At 44.1% G+C, this 13710-nt stretch overlaps 1 protein-coding gene across 4 annotated transcripts in view; it reads left to right on the plus strand.

Annotated features, from left to right (window-relative positions):
• Window positions 1–5605: 5605 nt before the first annotated feature.
• The window catches only part of RNF24 (ring finger protein 24), a 91391-nt gene continuing 83286 nt past the window's right edge, over window positions 5606–13710 (plus strand). For all 4 annotated transcript variants that reach the window (XM_078056990.1, XM_078056993.1, XM_078056994.1 and 1 more), the window contains exon 1: window positions 5606–5754. The gene's annotated coding sequence lies outside the window, so the exon portion shown is untranslated. The remainder of the gene's footprint in view (window positions 5755–13710) is intronic.

A 13710-nucleotide genomic window follows, 5' to 3' on the forward strand; every position in this document is an offset into this window, starting at 1 on the left:
CTGAGTCGTTAAGCATCTGCCTTCCGCTCAGGTCATGATCCCAGAGTCCTGGGGTGGAGCCCCGCATCGCATCGGGCTCGCTGCTCAGCGGGAAGCCTGCTTCTCCCCCTCCTACTCCCCCTGCTTGTGTTCCCTCTCTCTCGCTGTCTCTCTCTCTGTCAAATAAATAAATAAAATCTTAAAAAAAAAAAAAGACTAAAGGCCTGAAAAGCTTATTGAAAGTGTGGGATTCAGACTTGTCAACTCAAGAGATTCACTGTAGGGTGACACGGGTTGTCATTTATTGGGATTTCTAATGTCAGGATCCTTAGTTCTTTCCTTTGGGGCTGGTCAGAATTCCAGAGACGAGGGGTGGAGTATGGCTGTCAGGGATTTGGTAAGTGAGCAGAGAAGAAAGCTGAGGATCTATGTGCAGTGAGTAAATATTCACTTAATGCCCCTGTTCTTCACATGAAACCTTTGCTCACAGCCATCCCTGGTACACTCAATCGAGAGACCTTCTGTTTTACCCTCTTCTAGAAGCTACATCTCCAGCCATGTGCCTGTTGGGAGATGGGGCTCTGCAGCATGGAGGGTGATAGAAGGGAGACTTTAATTGCTTCCCAATCACGTTTCACCCAGTTGTCCTGATTGTGGCTTGCTCAGTTCCAGAGGTTATCTAGGACTGCCAATTCCTTTTATTTGTTTGTTTTTTGGAGTTTTTGTTTTGTTTTGTTTTTAGGATTTTGCCATGAAAATAAGGCTGTTCTTAGCTTTTCCTGGGTTTTTCGCTTTCTTGTCTGCTAAGTCAATCGCCACTCATCCGTTTTCCAGCTTACAAAATTCTTTTTGCCATTGTCTCCCTTTCTATCCTCTCTGTCCTTGTGAATTTGTGTCTTTTTAAAAAAAACAATCCCTTGGGGCGCCTGGGTGGCTCAGTCATTAAGCTTCTGCCTTCAGCTCGGGTCATGATCCCAGGGTCCTGGGATCGAGCCCTGCATCAGGCTCCCTGCTCCGTGGGGGGCCTGCTTCTCCCTCTCCCACTCCCCCTGCTTGTGCTCCCTCTCTTGCTGTGTCTCTCTCTGTCAAAAAGATAAATAAAATCTTTAAAAATAAATAAAGAATAAAAAACAATCCCTTTAGAATAGTTTTAGTGGCTTTCAGGAAGGAGCAAAAGTAGATGTGTGGGTTCGTTTCACCATTTTAACTGGGGAGGGGGAGGGAAGAAAGAAGCCTCTGGTGGTATTAGAAACACATTGCCTCCCAGCATTGTTCTCCCGGTATGCTCCTTTGGATGACAGACAGGCGAGTGAGAACTCTAGGTAAGGGAGCCAGAGGCCTGTGACGGAAGCCGTGTCTCAGGGTGGAGGACACACTCCACTACAGAGTTCAAGGCTCTTCCCCCAGTCATGGTCTTTGCCTGCCTCAGAGCCTTCAGAGGGCATGAAGGACTGAGTCCCGATTACAATCATGTGGGTTAGAAGGGCGGAAAGCCAAGACAAACCACGGAAGCCTGCTTAGAGGAGGTGCTGCAATAGCAGGAGAAGCAAAAGGAGAAACAAAACAGGGGGCTCATCTTTCTAAGGAGAGGGTTCATTCTTCTAGCTCTGCTTCTATGACTCTGGGATGCCAGAAGTCATTCCAGAAAGCCTGCCTGCTTTCTTGCTCTCTCTCTCTCTCTTTCCTGTGCCTTGCTTTGGGACGAGGTGATGATGGCGGAGAGCTATTTGGGTAGATTGGATAGATTCAAATGGGGGAAGAACCACTATAGTTCCTTTTTCTTAGAACGGTTTGCGGGCAAAGATATCACCCCACTTCACTTCCTCTTACAAGCTCAGACCTAAGAACAAAGAGAAAAGGTAATGACACAATTGGGTGAGAGAACTCAAGAGGGGCAGGAATTGTGGTGGGGAGGGTGGGGGGTTTCTAATGGTGGTTGTAGTGGTAGAGGGAGGAGGACCTGAGCTAGGTAGCTTGCCTTGCTGCACAGCCATAACTTGAAAGTTCCCTGATGGTCATTTAGAAGCAACAGGGAGATGGAAATCATAAGGTAGATACCCCAGCCTCCTCATCATTTGGGAGGACAGTGTTGAGACTGTTCCACCAGGTTTCTCTGAGGTGCCCATGGCAGTAACTGGCTCATCAACACCCCTTTGGATTAGCTTTTCTCCCTTCTCTATCTTGCTTTCCCATTTCTTCACTCCTGTTTCCACTATTACCTGCATTCCAGCCCTTGTCTTGGGCCTCTTTTTGGGAGAATCCACACTAAGACAGGTGGACTCCAATGTGATGGTTAGTCTGAGCAGGCCGCACCACCCCTGGGAAGTTGTGCTCCCATTCTCTCCATCTGCAGCTGGCCTCAGCTAACTCTCACATGGGCTCCTGAGCACATTTATATTTTCAGGGCTCTGAGTTCTGTTTGGGTGATTGGGCCTGTGGGTGCCAGAAAGGCAGTATGGATTGCTGGTGGCTGAGGGCAGAATCCCTGCCTTCTGTTTCTGAGGGTGGACACAGTCTTACCCAAAGCCACCATGCACATAGGAACCTACACTTCCTCCCACATTTGCACTGTTTCACAATTGTATACACACATACTGCACCAAGGAGCAATTCAGGCCTCTATGGGCAGGGTCACACCCCATCTAGAGGTCCACATGGGCTATTGGGAGGGTTCTTGGAGGAGGAGGCCCAGGAGAAGACTGGAATTCTCAAATGAAGGGGTTCAGAGAACACAGGAACACACCTCAGGTTCTCACAGAAATAGTGAGATTCCTCTGCTGACCCAGTCCAAAGGGTCAAAGCATTGACTGGTCGACCCTTGAAAGGGTCATCCAGAGGTCTAGATAACTAAGCAGCCAAATCTTTGGCCAATATGAGGAATGTTTTTCTGGGATAGTGCCCACCACTTAACAGATGGATAGTTCTCACCAGGAGGAGAGGATGGGCAGAGGGGTTGGGCTGAGGACAACCTTTGATTTCTAGCTTCTCTTAGAAACACTGATTTTGCCTTCATTGGCCATACAGTCATTCAACAAACTCTTATTGAGCACCAGATCCAAGATGACTAAAAGCAGCCCTTGCTCCCACTACAGTTACCATCCAGAAAGTTGCTGTTCCAAAATTGGTCACTACCATTTGATTTAAAATTAGATGTCATTTATTTTCCAGAGGGTAGAGGGGTCTTGAAAGACTTCTGCCATGCAGGTAAGGGTGGTTTTCTGAGTAATGGGTTAGAGTGAGGCAAATGCTTTAAAAGAAGTATAATGTAGGAAGAGGATGAGAGAGGTCTGAGCGGAGAGGAAATAGAGAGAGAGAGATCCTCTGAGGCCCTAAACAGTGAAGGCTTTCCCACTCCTCCATCACAAGGAACAAGAGCCCATGTTAGCTGAGAAAGCCACTACTTCAAGTCCTGGACGTCTGCTGTTTGGGGGGTGCTCACCTAAACTGCCCAGATCTCTCTAAATGTACCCACACTCCACCCGCACATGCATTTTGCCTAGGTGGGGGCGGTTGGGTATACTAAGAGGGAAGTAGAACCTTCTGTATCACTAGACAGATAGGATCATGGATCAGCTTGTGAACTCTAGCTGGAGACACCAGGAGACCAAAAAATCTGACTTCTCTCCCAAGAGGAACAAGGAACAATCTACTCTCTCTCTCTCTCTCTCTCTCTCCTGAGTTTGTCCATAAGGACAAAGGACATGAAGCTAAAGCCACTCCACCCTCTACCCTACAACCAGCTTGGACTAGAGAATTTCTAGCCAAGCTTTTTAAACAAACAAATAAAACAGGTTTCCTAACACGTTGAGGGTAAAGGAAGCCACAAGAAGGGAGGAGAAAGAAAAGAGAGTTCAGCTCTTCTCACCCCTGTGGAACCTCCCTGGCCTCCCAGGGAATATCACCTCTCCCAACAACCATTGCTTCCTAATTGTTTTGCCAATCACCTGCTAGGTCTTGAGGAGACATTGTTCCCATTGTTGAAGGGCTCACATTCTGGCGGGGGAGTAAAATACCAACAAATGGGTATGAATCCTAAGTATGCCTGGGGCTCACAGGGACTTGGGTACAGGACCCAGGAGGATTCCAAAAGAAAGTCTGTCAACAAGGTGGAGAAAGGAAGGAAGACTTCATTAAAAAGTGACTCTTGAGTGTTCCTAGATAAGTTTTGCTTTCCTAGTAAAGAAAACATCAAGAACACAGGCACTGAGGGTGAAACATTGTGGTGTTGCTCTGGAAATGACCGGAAAGTAAAGATCAAGTGGGTCACTTTAGAAAAAGACAGTGACATGGGCAGATCTGCATATCCTGGGAATTGATTTGCATGGGAATCAATAGGCCAGGAGAGAGACGAGGAGGCCTGGTTTAGACAGAGTGACAGGTATCAGCAAACCAGAGTTGGGAAGGTCCTTCTGGTGACAACTCCCTTTGAGAGCTAGAAGGGAAGTGAGAGAATGAAAGGGCCCCTGAGGTTCTTGGCTTGAAGGGCAAGGGGTAGGTGTTGATAGGCAGCTTTAAAGGAAGAATGGGCCTCCCCCATCCTTCCTTTTGTCACACTCTACAGAGCACATGCCTCCAACCATCTCTCACCTTGGGGGACTGTAACTGCTGGGTAACTTCTTGAGATGTTCACTGATGTTTTTGTCTTTACTTCCCCCTTGCCTTGGAAGCTTATGGCTTGCAAAGCAGAGGGAATTTGTCTATAGGCACTTGCCATGATGAATTTGCTTCCCAAAGTTAAGCCACTGAGTTGCTTATGGTTTATGTGAGGGAAGGCTGGAAGATAGGAAAAGGAAGGAGAACCTCAGAAGGGAACATCAGGACTGAGCTGTACCCTCACACTCAGCTGAGGAACCTCAAAGGGGAAGGCTGTGAGGCCTCCTACAGGCTCCCAGCATCCCCAAAGATTTCTGTGGCCCAGGAGTGGCAGTGCCAAGGGGCTAAGAAAGGAGGGTGTCTCCACAGAGTACACCGTCTACCAAAGACGAGAGGCCTTCACAGATCCTTGGAGCTGCAACACCCCAGGCCTTGATTTTACAGAAAGGTCTGGGCCCTCTTCAAAACCATGGTCAGTTTCTTGCCTGCCCTGTGGAATGAGGGCTGGGGGCTGAGGGGACCAGGTCAATGCAAATAAACAATGTAATGCACTCTTTCTTGCACACGCTTCTCTCCACTACCTGGGCAGATTCTGGGTCTCATCTACCACTATGGTCCCAGCATTCAGCGGAGAGGACCTGCTGCAGGAGAGACAAATGGAGGAAGGGGGCGGTGTGTACTGTCTTTCCATCTAACTAATGGGCATTCCCGTGCCCTCGGAGATTGGGAGGCTGGATGCTAGGAAGGAGGTGGCGTTCCAAACTTTCACCTTAAAAAATGTTTATAGAACACGCAAAAATACTAAACAGATGAGGGAATCGGTCTATCTGCTGCAGCCCCGCCCGTGGAAATGCCCCCCTCAGGGGGCGGGGCGGAACCAGGACAGGACACCGAGCGCCGCGCCTGCGCACTGCATACTCTGAAGCCAAGGCGCCCTCAGCGAGGTGGGCGGGAGCTGCCCGGGCATCCGGGTCCCTCACCCCGCCCCCGCGGCATGAATGAGAGGCGCGGCGCCCGCCCCTCCCCCGCCGGGCCCGCCCCTCGTCGGGGGCCGCCGCGCGCAGTCTGCCGCCGCCACCTCAGCCGCGCTCGGTGCCGACGGACGCTCGTCGCCTGCAGCCTCCCTCCTGCCGCCTCGCGCTGACGGTCCCGCATACCCGCCGCCGCAGCCGGCGCGCCCGAGTAAGTGAGGGAGCGAGGGCAGGGCACCGGGGGCCGTCGCCCCGGGGCCGGGGCTTAGGGGACCGGGCGGCTCGGGGTTCGGGATGCTGAGGAGACCGCGGGCCCGCGCCAGCCTCCCCCATTCACACTCCCGGGCGTTTCGGCGGGGACGGGGAAGGGTGGGACAGCGGCCCAGGCCGGGAGGGACGCGGGGGGGGGGGGGTCCACCGGGGCCGGAGGCTGAGTCCCGCACAAAGGGCGGCGCGAGGCTGTCTGTCACGGGGAGGTCACAGAGGGAAGGTTCGCGGCGCCCCGCACGCCCCGCTAGCCCGTGCCCGGCGTCGGTCCCCGGGCTGGGGAGGCGGCTTGGATGAGCCGGGAGGCGAGGACGAGGATGGCGAGGACGGCTGCCTCCGCGCTGGCCATGGGAACGCGCCTGGGGGGGTGCGGCGTGGCAGTGTTTTTCCTGGTCCCCACCTGCCCCTCCCCTTTCTTTGTGGCGTTTGTCTCGTGCCCGTTTGTCACTGTGTGCATGGCTGTGGGCTGGGGTGAGATCTCTCGCCTCATCTTACTCATTAATTAAAGTCAGGTGGTGGCCCCTATCTGTGGGTGGGGGGCGTGTGTGCTTCCACAGGCCGGATAATTAAGGACCCTCCTTTGTTTCCGGAGACCTAATTTTGTGTGTGTGTGTGTGTGTGTGTGTGTGTCCGTCCGTCCGTCCGTCCGTCCTCCGTGTCCCCTATGAAATGAGAGAATCAGAGATTAAAAAGGGTATGAAGAAAAAGAGATATTAATTCATTAGAACTTCACCCAATTCTGTCTCTGATATTCTTTCAAACAATATTTTATGTTTCTTACTGTAAAACCAGTGCGTTTTGTTAATTGAAAATGAATATTTTTATATGTTCATTGAAAATTAATATTCTCATATATCTGTATACTTAGAACACTTTGCTTTTTGGGTTTAGGTAATGGTAATATACTCCTATATTATGTGTATGGGAATACTCCAGAACATATAGGACACTGCGTTCTGGGTTTAGTTCATTGGTAATATGTCTCTTTACTCATACATACGTCTACAGAAATACTCCAACATATCTAGGACACTGTCTTCTCAGCTCCTCAGTAGAAGCAGATTTTGTTTCTCCCTGTCTCCCTGTGTTAAGAAGGTGGTCCAGCAGGTTCTCTCCACCTCCTTGCTTTTTTCTCTGAGTGCTTTGGCAAAGGGTTTTATTGCATATTACCCTGGCATGCGTCCTTGCTTTGATCTGAATTTTCCTGTGCTCTGTTGTCTGGTTGTGTGGCCCAGCTCAATGGCTCCTCTTACAGGACTACTGGAAAACAGAACACCTTTTATCCTTGTCCTCGTCCCCAGAGAAAGAAGGAAGCTCTGCAGGTTCCCACAGACTTTGGTTCCATGGGTTGGACTGCCTGACTTTGTTGTCTTGGTAGTTATGAAGAGTTACAGTTGATGCAGACCAATTAAAAGGAGGCATTTGTAATAGTTTGGACCTTTTTCTCTTTTTATACCAGATTTTATAAGTTTTAGAATATTGTTGGTTGCATTTTCAGTTTCTTTTTTACCCTTATAATTTTGCAGAGAGAGAGGAAATTAGCTAAACTTGTATATAAGAAACACATTTTCAAAATAGATTTTTCCTGTGCTCTTTTGATTGAAAATAGTGGTAAAAAAATTAAGATCTTATTGGGTGATATGAATAATTGAATTGGTTCAGTTTTAAGATTCTCTTTAAGATTATTTTTTAATCATCTGTATTTTAATTCCTGGTAGTTTTTAGTGCAAAATGAAATCCAAACTAAGCAGTCTTCCACAGCATCTGTTTATGAATATTCCCTCTATTGAAAACATTTGCTTTTAATTTGAAGGGGAAATTTTCCATTGGTTGGATAGGAATATATTATTCTTGGTAAAAGTCTTAACTTATGTTAGCATGGTCAAATTCTTTTTTTGTAAAAGTAAAATTAGTAAAGGTTGACTTTGGAGAACTTTTGTTTTTATGATGAAGAATTTAAATAAAATTTTAGTATCAATGAACTTAACTCAAAATAAGTTAACTTAAAAACAAGGCCTTCATTAACTTCATAAACTAGTGTCACTAATATTGAAGCAACCCCAATAATTTATAACTGCCTGCATGAGATTTTTTTTTTAGGAATTCCCTTAAAACAAACCATAAGGGGAAGTCTTAGATAAACAGAGTAGTATAACCGGAATTATCACTGAAACAGGCTTGCATAGTACCACACAGTATTGTGGAACTTTATTTTGCAAGAGTGACTTAGCTATTGTTTGTATCAAGAAAGGAACTTAAAAACATCCTGGCCTTTTTATTCGGCATTCTGTTAATCAAATTCTTTACCAACCCATCGTTTAGCATTTCTGTAGTATGATGTTTGAAGAAAAATTCTGAAGTAATTTCTGTATCATGAAAATAGATTAAATTATGTTAAATGCCGTTTTAGTAGTAAAGATATTCTTTCTATTAGCAATAGTAATACTGTTATGTCAGTGATGGTGATAGCATGTATAGTAACACTTTGTTACCTCAAACTGCGGTATTTTATTCCCCCAAAAATGTCTGATAACAAAAAGTAGAGCTTTTTTTCTATTGAGCACTTTCTATCAATAATTGTTTTGTTTCAAATGGCAGCTTATTCTAAACTCAGTAATAGGGCGCCTGGGTGCCTCAGTCATTTGAGCATTTGCCTTTGGCTCAGGTCATGATCCCAGGGTCCTGGGACGGAGTCCAGCATTGGGCTCCCTGCTCAGTGGGGAGTCTGCTTCTCCCTCTGCGCGTCGTGCGTGCGCTTGCGTGCTCACTCTTCCCCACCCCCCCAGCCCTGCATGCTCGCAAAAATAAATAAAAAATTTTTACAAAATAAAATAAAATCAGTGATAAAGTAATGTTATAATGTATTAACTTATATGAAATTGCCATTTTTTAGATTAGTAAAAAATCAGCAGTTTCAGAATGTTGAAATGCTTTCAACTCTTAGCAGTTCTTTCTGGTATTTACCTTTATATTTACTTCATTCTTAATGTTTAAACTTATTTCTTGATTTTCCATCTTTGGACATCATCTGTGGACTTCTATTTTGGATGTTGAGGACTTGGTTGTCCTACATAAGTACAGTTCCCAGTCAAGTCAGTATTCAGTATTTATATGACTGTGACAATGTACCTGTTATTCACAGATGAGCCATGTAGCCTACTAGTATTACATTTTCTATCTTGTGCTTTTGTTTCTCTAAATTAAATAATTGCCTCTTTTGTTTGTTTTTCATTTGCTTTGTTTTCTTTGTACCAGTCACTGACTCATCCTCAATATCTGACAACTGATAATCTTTCAATATTTTCAGGTAATCTGTTTCATTTCTTTTTCCTTCCTGTCATCTAGGACTTCCCTTTGCCATATCTTGGGAATTCTTTTTGCCTTCCTCCTGTGTTGGATCCTTTATTTCTTGGATCCTATGTCTTCCTTATTCTATTGTACCTTCCAGAGACAGGGCACATACAAACTGACATTCTTCCTGAATTCAGAAGTTGCATATCTGGAAATGTCTTCGTTTAACCCCCACACGTGAATCGAATAGTGGTTTAGCTGAATATTCTAGATTGAAAATTAGTGTCCCTCTTTTGAAGGCATTGTTCTATTAGCTTCTGATGTTGCTATTAAGAAGTCCAATCCAAGTCTAATCCCCATTCCTATTTTTCTCCCACTCTGGAAGATTTTAGGATCTTCTGTTTTAGGATCTCAGTTACCACAGAGAAAGTTTCTTCAAGCAATGAAATGCAATCACCTCTGAAACGTACAAGACTATCAGGTGCATTTTAAAAAATCTACCTTAGGGGGCGCCTGGGTGGCTCAGATGGTTAAGCATCTGCCTTCCTCTCAGGTCATGATCCCAGCATCCTGGGGCTCAAGCCCGCATCGGGCTCCCTGCTCAGCGGGGAGCCTGCTTCTCCCTCTCCCTCTGCTACACCCTCTGCTTGTGCTCTCTCGCTCTCTCTGTCAAATAAATAAAATCTTAAAAAAAAAAAAACTACCTTAGGAAGTAGCAGAAGCATTCATGACCAAAAAGAAATAATCTTTAAGCTTTATGATTAAATATGTCGTGACTAAATATGACAAATATATTATTTACAAGAATTTCTGTTGTGAGAAGGTGGAGACAAATGGAGCTATGTAGACCACAGCTTGATTGGACATTGTTAGTAACTGTGACATGGATACATATGCTCTTGGATACATATTTTTTTATTTTATTTTTTAGCCAGGAATTTTTTTTTCTATTTATAGCTGTTTTATCTCTCATCTGGTTTTTCCGTGAGTGCACATAAGTGGTTGAATATTAGAGAACTTAGATTCATGACCAGAAATCTGAAGTGGACTCTCAGCACTGCCCAGGAAAGCGATCAGATTCCTAATATTTTTGCCTATAACTATTTAATAATTTCTTCCCACTCTTTAAACTCATGAGCAGCCCACCCTTCCCCATGCAGATAAGCAGGCTACATATTTCATTGAGGTTTAGAAGTTATAAGACAGATACCACTCAACTTCCACTCACCAAATCTAGAAATCCACCTTTCTTAGGGCCCATGTTTTATGTTTTCTTCCTATGAGAGGCCAGCTTCCCTCCCTTCCATATTCCCTCTAATATCTACTCAAGGACTTACTCCTGAATTTGTCTCTCTTTTGCATCATCAGCAACCCTCCAAGGCACCATCCATGTCAACATACAAACATGCTCTGATGTTGCCCATCTTTAAAAATAATTTTAAAATTACAACAAAACTAAAAACAACTTCCCCCTGACCTCCCATCCATCCCTTTCATTTACCTTCATAGTTAAATGTCTCAAAAGAGAAATACACATTTCCTTCCTACCTCCTCTGTAAAATGTATAACTCTGAAATTCTGTTAACTGATTTTTTTGTCTCTTACCCCGACTAGAACCTTAGCTCCAGGAAGGCAAAGATTTCCATCTGCCCTGTTTACCACTCTGTCCCTTAGAATAGCAACTGGCAAAAAAAAGGCAAAACTGACATTTTTAACCTGGTAGAATAGCTCTTGCTTTTTAAAAATTTCTGACAAGAAAATCAGTGTTTGTTAATTTTTTTAATTACCACTTTTTAAAAAAGATTTATTTCTTTATTTTAGAGAGAGAGCATGAGCAAGCATGAATGGAGGGAGGGGCAACAGGAAAGAATCTCAAGCAGATTCCCTGCTGAGCATGGAACCCGAGGTGCTCAATCCCAGGCCCCTGAGCTCATGACTTGAGCCAAAAATCAAGAGTCGGGCCCTTAACTGACTGAGCCACCCAGGTGCCCCTAATTACCACCTTTTGCTACACTTAGAGTTGAAAGAATTACAAAGACTATTTTAATGATTGAATTTTTCCCTACATTTCATTCTTTCATGAGTATAACTTAACACTGGCAGTTGTGCACCCAGATTCTTGGAGTAAGACTGCTTGGAGTTGAATTCCAGCTCTTGCAATTTAGCCATGTGACTTTGGACAGGTTTCCTGATGACTCTGTTTCTTCATCTGCAAGATGGAAATAATAGTACCCACCTCATATGTTTGTTGTATATATCAAATGAAATAATATGTAAAATGCTAAAGTCAGTACTTGGCATGGGGATAAACACAATGAAAACTGTAATTACAGTTATTATTTGTATAGCCTTCTCCAGTTTCTAATGTTTGATCTAATATTTTTGCTCAGAGCACTTCTATCTCATAAGGTATACTGGCTATAAATGCAACTCAGCTGGTTTTTTTTTTTTCTGATTGCTGGCCTCTCTATTCCCATATTAGTAATAGATTAGTCATAGATTAGTAAAATGATCTACAATTGACAGATTAGTGATAGATTAGTAAAATGATCTACAATTGTCAGATGAACTCCCCCTTTTTTTTTTTTTAGGAGAGGGAGGGAGAGGAAGAAAGAATCCCAAGCAGGCTCCATGCCCAACACAGGGCTCTATCTCACAACCCCGAGATGACCTGAGCCAAAATCAAGAGTCCGACGCTTAACCAACTGAGCTACCCAGGAGTCCTGACAGATGAGCAACCCTATAGCACTTTGCAACAGTTTGGTCACTTGATAAGTCATTTTGACCACTTAATAAAATATTTTTATGTCAAGCCAAGTCCTGTTCTTTATTTGGCTTGCCTGGAGGAGAGGTCCTTTCTTCATGTTATTCCAGATTAAGTTTTCTTATTTCTAGAAATGGAACTTTTAAAACACTCAATACATCATTAACAGATCTTTTTGTAAAATTAGCTGTAAGGTGGGGCACCTGGGTGGCTCAGTCGTTAAGCGTCTGCCTTCAGCTCAGGTCATGATCCCAGGGTCCTGGGATCGAGCCCTGCATCAGGCTACCTGCTCGGCAGGACGCCTGCTTCTCCCTCTCCCACTCCCCCTGCTTGTATTCCCTCTCTCACTGTGTCTCTCTCTGTCAAATAAATAAATAAAATCTTAAAAAAAAAAAAAAAAATTAGCTGTAAGGAAAAAAAAGCAGCTGGAAGACACTCTTCACTTACTAGTTAGCTGGGAGGATAAGTATATATAGCAATACAAAGTCTACTTTTAGGGCCACATGAAGGATACAGACAGGCTCTGTAGAAGTTCAGAGTAGTGAGGGTCATGTCTTACAAGCCTTACAACTTTTCTACATGTTAAATTGTCTGTTTAGCCTATTTTCTTCTTATTTGACCTGATATTTATTTTGAAAGTTTTCTTAATAATCATGGGAACAGTTTAGATTTTAAGGTAGATAATACACAAGGTAAAATGAGAGCAACTCTTAACTTTAGAAATTATTTCTTGAAGTAATTGACTTAGCATTATTCTGCCTCTTTCTTATCTAGGTAGGCAGTGGGGATTCCTCCAATTATCTGAGCATTTCAGACATCAGAGTATAGTGCTGGGTAAATTGAGGGTTCAAAAAGAATGCCAGATGGTTTGAAAGGAATTGTGAGCACTCCAACTAGTGCAGCCCATCGAAAGCCAGCTGGCTGAGTTTCCTCTGCTCTGGAGGTAGGAACCAGACACTTTGTTCCATGCCAGCTGGCCCGGGAGTTGCTGGCCAGTGGCCTTACTTTGGGCTGGCCATTCCTGGGAAAACCAGCCTCGGCCCTCCATCTGCCCTGAGAACAGTCTGACACCAGAGAGTTGCTCTGTGCCTCCATGGTACTCCAGAGAGTTGGAGCAAGCCTGAGTGGCAAGGAAGGAAAGCCACTTTTTAGATACCATTACAAGTGAACCTCACCTTAAGTTGTAAATTTGCTCTGAAAAAGTGAAATGCAAGTTGAATTTTTATGCATTCAGTGCTGTTAGGTATACTAGAGTTGCTTACTACCAAAGTAACTGTAGTGAATGTTTTTATATTGTAAATAACTTCCATTTTACCTGCTTTCCAAGTTCCTTTTTTTGTTGACTTTTCTTAAAGTGAGGTTTGCCTCTTTTCATTGTCATCTTCTAAAGTTTTGGTCATTCAGATTAGTAAATTTTCATCTTGTCATAAAGCTTCTATATAAACCATAGGCTTCTGTGGAAGGTTAATTGTGTGTGTTGCCTTAAAATCTGTGTCTCATTTTGCTTGTTATTTGTTTCCCCACTAGACAGGTGTTTATATCAGATACAGTTCTTCCATTAGTGAACTTAATGTCAGAATAATTTAACTGAGAACAAAAGAAGTGCAAATATGGCACTACAAGTGTGAGCATTCAATTCATTTGATGACAGTGCTTATTTAAGAATTCTAAAAATTAATTTGCCACAGTCTATCAGTATGCTTTATGTTACCTTCAAAAATTTTTTTTTGAATTTGGAGATTGAAAGGTGCTACATTATCTATGTTTGTTAGGTTCATCTAGGCAAACCAAAAAATTATGAACTTCTTGTATCTCTTTATTGTTCTCTCCCAACTCTGAGCATGA

The sequence above is a fragment of the Halichoerus grypus genome, chromosome 10 (genome assembly GCF_964656455.1).
Source record: "Halichoerus grypus chromosome 10, mHalGry1.hap1.1, whole genome shotgun sequence".
NCBI lineage: Eukaryota > Metazoa > Chordata > Mammalia > Carnivora > Phocidae > Halichoerus > Halichoerus grypus.